The sequence below is a fragment of the Dipodomys ordii genome, unplaced genomic scaffold (genome assembly GCF_000151885.1).
Source record: "Dipodomys ordii isolate 6190 unplaced genomic scaffold, Dord_2.0 Scaffold13, whole genome shotgun sequence".
Lineage (NCBI taxonomy): Eukaryota > Metazoa > Chordata > Mammalia > Rodentia > Heteromyidae > Dipodomys > Dipodomys ordii.
Window position 1 is genome coordinate 18,461,084 of NW_012267229.1, and position 5,485 is coordinate 18,466,568.

A 5,485-nucleotide genomic window follows, 5' to 3' on the forward strand; every position below is an offset into this window, starting at 1 on the left:
CAAGTGGTAGAGCGCTCGCCTTGAGCTGAAGAGCTGAGGGACAGTGCCCAGGCCCAGAGTTCAAGCCCCACGACCGACAAAAAAAAAAAAAATCTAAAAAAAATCTAGAATTTACAGAATACACTCTTCTTTCCGCACTTTCGAAAACTGGGCTTATTTTTTTTATGTTCATCTCGCCTGGCAGGGGCAATAGCCTGATGGTGCATGCATGTGTGCACAAGTGTGTGTGTGTGTGTGTGTGTGTGTGTTAAAGTGCATTCTAGTCTGGAGTGTTTGCTGCTGTTATCAACCTTTCTCAAGGATTCTGGTTCTGGCTGGCAGTGTGAGCCTGTTACCTGCAAGCTCCTCTGAAACTCTGGACCAGGAGTACTGCTCCGTCTGGTCCTGGAATCATTTGTTTGCTTGCAGTGGGAATCATCCATGGTGTTGAAAAGTGCGGAGGATTGGAGGATACGTGAATGGATGCAGGTGCTGGCCTAGCTCTGGAAGAGGATGGATCAGCTTACTTTGACAGCTATTCTGCAGGGCTCTTACTTGGCTCAGTGCAGCTCAGGCTGGGAGGGGAGGGACAGGGAACTCAGGGCTGGGACACTGAGATTCCCAGAGAAGGGGGTAGGTGGGGTGGGAGGAGATGGTAGACTTCTGGGGTATGTCCAGGTCAGAGAGGTGCTACACTGGGATTTCCTCATCTGTCCTGGAGCTTCCTGTTCCCACCCATCTGCTGGCCTTGCAGGAGGCAGAGGGAGCAAAGCATGCTGGGCCTTCCTTGGTTCTCAACAGCAGCAGTAGCAGTAGCATTTCAATCTCAGTTGCCAAGGATTCTCAAGCAGGGCCATGGGCTGCCATAGCTCTGTGTGTCTGTGGCTGCAGAGACAAGCTGAAGAAGCATGCCAGCCCCCAGAGCATCCAAGCTGACTTCAGAAGAGACCCCAGCGAGAACACAGTCCATCCTGACTTCCCTCCTCTCTCCAGCTTGCCACAGCTCTGGCCCTTCCACAGGCCCTGGGAAGGGGAAGCAGAGTGCCCTGCATCCACGCCCTGCTCACGGTCACGTCTCTTTGGTGTCCTGGAAGGAGAGCTTGCCCACACACAGCTTCTGGATGGAGATGGAGCAGATCCAACAGTGGAATGAGTGGAAAGAGGATGGCGGTGGGCGTGAAGGTCCCGCTCCCTGTGGGTGAGGATGGCAGGGATAGCCTTTTTCCAGCGGGAGAAATAAATGTAACAGGTAACAGCACGAACCAGAGCACCAAGTGGGTCTTCTCTGTGGCCTGCACTGTTGCCATGTGTCCCTCATTGATCTTTTTGCTTCTCCCTTGCCCATACCATCTGTAACCAACAGTATACCACCCTCAGAACAATGATGAATCATTCAATGATGAATCACGCTTAGATAAAGCCATTTATTTAGGAAACATTTAGCACCTCTTTTTAAAAAATAATTTATTGTTATTATAGAATTGATGTACAGAGGGATTACAATTACACAAGTCAGGTAATGAGTACATTTCCTTTTGTGCAGTGTCTTCAGTGCCCTCATTTTCTCCCAGTCCCTCCCTCCTGTCTGCACTTGTGAGTTCATTTTTATCAGTGTCCAGCAAGCTCCACTGCTGCACTTTTTCACCCATTTTTCCCTTGAGTTCCACACCCTTTCCCGAGCCCTTCAGAAGATGTATACTTGAGTACACCATACATAGAAGACAGAATCATCAAAAACTAAAATCTAAAAAAGGAAGGAAGTCTCTTGTTTCCATATCTTAGAGTTCATTTCAGTATATATATTATATAAGTATGAAGAGACACTTAAGCATTGCACCTTTGTGTTTCTCTCCTAAGAGTATCCTCTTTTGGGCTCATCGTGTGTGAGTATCTAGAATCCTGTATAATTTATCACATCCCAAGTGCGTTTTAGGTCTAACTTCCACATATCAGGGAAAACATGCGCCATTTGTCTCTCTGATTTTTTTTTTTTTTGTCAGTCATGGGACTTGAACTCTGGGCCTGGGCACTGTCCCTGAGCTCTTCAGCTCAAGGCTAATGCTCTACCACTTGAGTCACAGTGCCACCTCTGGTTTTTCTTATGATATATTGGAGATAAGAGTCTCACGGATATTCCTGCCTGGGCTGGCTTTGAACCAGGATCCTCAGATCTCAGCCTCCTGAGTAGCTAGGATTACAGGTGTGAGCCACCCCAGTGCCCAGCTTGTCTCTCTGATCCTGGCTTATCTCATTTAACATGATTTGTTCTAGTTCCATCCATTTCCCTGCAAATGACATTATTTTATTCTTTCTAATGACTCTGCAAAATTCCATTGGGTATAGGTACAACATTTTTTTATCTACTCATCTACTTTGGATCATCTGGGCTGTTGCCATATCTTTGGCTATTGTGAATAGTGTGGCAATGAACATGGATATGCAGGGGTCTTTACCATATCCTGGCTCATGATGTTCAGGGTAGATGCTCAGGAGTGGTATGGCTGGGTTGTAGGGAAAATCTATGTTTAGCTTTTTGAGGAACCTCCAGACTGATGTCCAGAGTGGTTGTACTAGTTTACATTCTCACCAACAGTGCAGGTAGGGTTCCTTCCCTCCCATATCCCCCCCAACATTTGTTGTTCCTCAAATTCACAATGTTGACCAATCTTACTAGGGTGAGGTGCAATCTCAGAGTTGTTTTGATTTGCATTTCCTTTGTGGCCAAAGATAATAAGCATTCCCTCCTGTGTATCTATGCCATTCTTACTTCCTCCTCCTCCTCACCCCCTCCCCTTCTTCTTCCTCCTCCTCCTCCTTCCTTCCTTCTTCCCCTCCAGGGCCATGAACTCAGGGTCTGGGCACTGTCCTTGAACTTCTTTTTTGGTTAAGGCTAGCACTGTACAACTTGAGCCACAGCACCACTTCCAGTTTTTTCTGTTTATGTGGCACTGAGGCCTCGAACCCAGGGCTTCCCTAGGCAAGCTCTCTACCACTAAGCCGCATTCCCAGTCCCTCCTACCTCTTCTGAGAAGTCACTCCTTAGCTCCCTTGCCCATTTAGTGACTGGTTTGGGAGAGGTTACTTTCTTGAGCTCCTTGTATATATTGGATATTAGGCCTTTGACATATTGCTGGTAAAGATCTTTTCCCAGTTTGTTGGCTATCTTTTTATTCTATTGTAAAGGTGAGGTACAGAAGGGTTACAGTTACATAAGTAAAGGAATGAGTACATTTCTTTTTGAACAGTGTTACCCTCTCCCTTGTTTTTCTCCCTCTTTACCCTCTCCCCCACTCCCCTACCCCTAAGTTGTAATGTTCATTTCTAACGTAGTATCTAGTGAGTATTGCTGTTGTATCAGTTCATCCCTTGTCCCACCATTTCTGTTATTCCTCTTCCATTCTCCAGCTCTGACAAACATATATAAGACAAAGATTACTGAAATCGGAAACAGTGATCACAGGGAATAAACCCAGAAGAGATAAAAATGAAAGACAAAATAAATAACTGCAAACAGTACACTAAGAAAAACAAAAGAAAAGAAAAACAAAACAATAGCAACAACAAACCCTCTTGTGCCGGGCACTAGTGGCTCATGCCTGTAATCCTAGCTACTCAGGAGGCTGAGATCTGAGGATTGAGGTTCAAAGCCAGCCCAAGCAGGAAAGTTTGTGAGACTAATCTCCAATTAACTACCAGAAAACCAGAAGTGGCACTGTGGCTCTAGTAGGAGAGTACTAGGATTGAGCTAAAGAGCTGAGGGACAGCACCCAGGCCCAGAGTTCAAGCCTGAAGACTAAAAAAGAAAACATAAACAAAAGCAAAAACAAAAAACCCTCCTTTTTCCATATCATGGAGTTCATTTCAGCTAGCATCATTTTATGTGGTCATATGTACTGTGATTCTCTGCTAGTACTATCCTAGGCATATACTAATTATTACAAATTAGGGAAACCATGGTTGTTTGCTATCTTTCTAGTTCAATAACTACATCCCTAACTGTGTAAAAACTTTTAATTTTGATGTAGTTCCACTTGTCAAGTCTCTCTCCTATCTGCTGTATTCCTAGGACTCTTTTCAAGAAGTTTCTACCTAGATCTGTAAGTTCTAATGTTTCTCCTACTCTCTCACAGTAGTTTTCAAAGTTTTGTGTCTGACATTGCAGCCTTTGATCCACTTTGAGTTGATATTGATGCATGGTGACAAACAGGGATCCACTTTCAGTTTTCTGCATGTGGATGCCCAGTTTTCCCAGCAGCAATTACCAAAGAGGCTATATATTTTTTTCCGCTGTATATCTTTGGCTCCTTTATCAAATATCAGATAACTGTTCGTGCATGGTTTTATTTTGGGGCCTTCTAATCTATTCCATTGATTTTTGGGTCTATTTTTGGGCCAGTACCAAGCTGTTTCTGTAGTAGAGTTTGAAGTCTAGTATTGTGATACCACCCACATTGCTTTTTTTTTTTTTGCCTAGAATTGCTTTGGCTATTCTAAGTCTTTTGTTGTTCCATATGAATTTTTGGATCGTTTTCTCTATCTCAGTAAAGAACATCATTGGGATTTTGATGGGGATTGCATTTAATTTGTATATCATTTTTGGCAGTTTGGCCATTTTCACAATATTGATTATATGTCCTCTTTTATTTTTTTCTCTGATTTTTTATAGTTTTCACTATAAGATCTTTTACATCTTTGGTTAGATTAATTCCTAGTTTTGTTTTGGTTTTTTTTTTTTGAGGCTACTGCACATGGAGTTGTTTTCATGATTTCCCTTTCTGCTTGTAGATTGTTGGCATATCGAAAGTTAGCATCTCTTTTTTTATTATTATAAAGGTGATATACAAAGGGTGACAGTTACATAAGTCAGGTAAAGAGTACATTTTTTGGACAATGTCAACCCCTCCCTTGTTGTCTCCCATGGCCACCCACAAGTTGTATAGTTCATTTTCAACGTAGTGTCTAGTGAGTACCACTGCTGCATTTGTTCACCCTTTCTCCTTCCATTTCTGTGCTCCTTGTTACCCTCCCAAAGACAGATAAATGAACAAACAAGACAAAAAGAAAAAGAAAACAAAAATAGCCACAAAGAAAAAGAACCTCTAGTTTCCACTTCCTAGAGTTCGTTTTGATAAATGTTATTTTTTTTCTTTTGGGTCCGGTCGTGGGGCCTGAACTCTGGGCCTGGGCACTGTCCCTCAGCTCTTCAGCTCAAGGCTAGCACTCTACCACTTGAGTCACAGCGCCACTTCCGGCTTTTTTCTTTTTGCTTATGTGGTGCTGAGGAGTCAAATTCAGGGCCTTAGGCATGCAAGGTAAGCGCTCTACCCAGCGCTCTACCTTCCCAGCCCTAAATATTATTTTATTGGTCATTTGCACATAGACATTGTGCAATATCCTCCTCTGGTCTCACTGTGTGTAAATGCCTAGAATCCTAGAAAACTTATCATGTATTTGGTGCATCTTATTTTCCAGGTACTGTTTTAGGCATTGAGGATTTAGCAAGAAA

The 5,485-nt window shown here is 43.4% G+C and overlaps 1 protein-coding gene across 2 annotated transcripts in view; it reads left to right on the top strand.

The window, feature by feature from the left end:
• Adig (adipogenin) overlaps positions 1–1,346 on the top strand; it is a 13,196-nt gene extending 11,850 nt beyond the window's left edge. Inside the window, exon 3 of one of the 2 annotated variants that reach the window (XM_013010810.1) lies at positions 973–1,346. The gene's annotated coding sequence lies outside the window, so the exon portion shown is untranslated. The remainder of the gene's footprint in view (positions 1–972) is intronic. The other variant, XM_013010811.1, reaches the window with a different exon arrangement.
• The last annotated feature ends 4,139 nt before the right edge of the window (positions 1,347–5,485 follow it).